The sequence below is a fragment of the Ursus maritimus genome, unplaced genomic scaffold, assembly GCF_017311325.1.
Source record: "Ursus maritimus isolate PB19 unplaced genomic scaffold, ASM1731132v1 scaffold_5, whole genome shotgun sequence".
Taxonomy (NCBI): Eukaryota; Metazoa; Chordata; class Mammalia; order Carnivora; family Ursidae; genus Ursus; species Ursus maritimus.
Window position 1 is genome coordinate 9,057,861 of NW_024426663.1, and position 1,972 is coordinate 9,059,832.

Sequence of the window (1,972 nt, forward strand, 5' to 3'; positions counted from 1 at the left end):
ACTCCCAAAGAGCATCACTGCTCAAGTAGAAAAGGCATTTCCTTTCCAGCTGTTGAGATTCTGGGAAGCCCACAGAGCCCAAATAGGTACCTGTATCAGTAGTGGGTAATTTCCTATTCCTGACCACTTCAGCATCTGACAGGGTCTCCTGAAGTCTAACCTGCCATCTAGACACAGGTTTTCAGATCAGCAACAATATGCTAACTACATGGACTAGAACACAAAAGTGTTTGTTGACAAAAAGCCCTTATTCTATAAAGTTTGCATTTCTCAATAAAAAAATAGAGGTCAAAAGAGCTCATATGGTGACTAACATAATATAATAAAAAAACATTAAAATAAAAAAAATTTTTAAAAAGAGCTCATAAATTTTTAAGTATTTAGTTCTACTGCCATAGAACTAATTAGGAAACACTGTCACCTGTATTTAACAGTTCTAAAGCTTCCCTTTCCTTGCCTAAAAGAAACAAAACATTTAGCATGTATTAAGCAGGAAGCATAACAACTTCACCAATGCAATGGTTACAGCAAAACAGTAAACCTAATAACAGGAAAAGTAACCAGATGCCAGCTATCACAGTTATATATGGTACCGATTAATTACACTCAGCGTTTTATAAGTGTTGGGAAAATATTTAAAGACTAAAACTTGGAGGATTCTATATTTGTTGTGCGGGAGTTTCAATACACAGTGACTATGCATCCTAGTGACTATAACAAATGACAACTTCCATTTGTACAGCGAATGAATAAGATAAAGTACTACGGCTATAAAGTTCTGCCTGGATCCATTATAAAATTCTATTCTCCTTAGGTTTATTAAAATGTTATAAGAATAAATACTATATATTTGGAAATGTTTGCAGAACCTCCTCCCATATCTATTTGGTTTCACAAGCTATGCTCATGAACACTTGTCTCTTATTTTCCTAAATATTTATGAATAGCATAGTTTTTAACTCAATAGCATTTTTCTTGGCATAGCTCTTCTTCCAGATGCAGCATCAAGTATGGTTTTGAATTAAGGATCAAGTAGCATCCTTAACGCTGCTTTCCTAAACCATCTGCTAGTTTTGTGAGGTTTTAATAAACCCAATGTCATCTTAAATGTTTCCATTTCCAATGCTCCTAACCACAATAAGATAATGCCTAATAAACTAGGAACACACAAAGAAAAGATTTAGTAATGAAAGTTTAAGTATTTTTCTCCTAACTAGAGAAGAGGGAAGAACTGCTATCTCTTCATGGTCAGTCTATTAGATATATAGTTAGTTCCCTTACTGTGACTGGATTATCCCAAGTTCAGACTCTGCTTTATAAAGTACACATAAGAAGAGGTCTATTAAAAGTTAACCTATAAGCATGGAATGTAAAGATTTATGGTAAATTTAAACTCAGGACCACTGGAGTCTAAAGCTTGATTCTGGATCATTTCAGTTTCTTTCTTCATGGGCACTTTTAGAAAAAAAAATACCCAAAGAAAAAGAAAGGATCCATAACTCTAATTCCTAGTCAAGTATGCTCTAAAACTACTTGGTTTTAATTGCTCACCCTGATTGTTCACCCAGTTTGACATCTGCTCCAATGCTCCTTCCAGGAATCAAGTCACAGATGCAAGAAAGAATGAATCAACCAGTTGTTCAAGTCTTTCCTGTCTAATTATTTCCCATATTTAAGTTCTACATGACGGTCACATACTTAAAATGAAACATTCTAAGGAGAAAAAAAATTATTTTAGGCTTTGATTTTAAAATTAGGGGAATAATATACCATTAATTCCTGCATGCACACACACACACACACACACACACACACACACACACACATAATTTTTTAAATATTTATTTATTTATTTATTTATTTATTTATTTTAGAGAGAATCTTAAGCAGGCTCCACACCCAGCATGGAGCCTGATGGCAGGGCTCAATCACACAACCCTGAGATCATGACCTGCACCAAAATCAAGAGTCA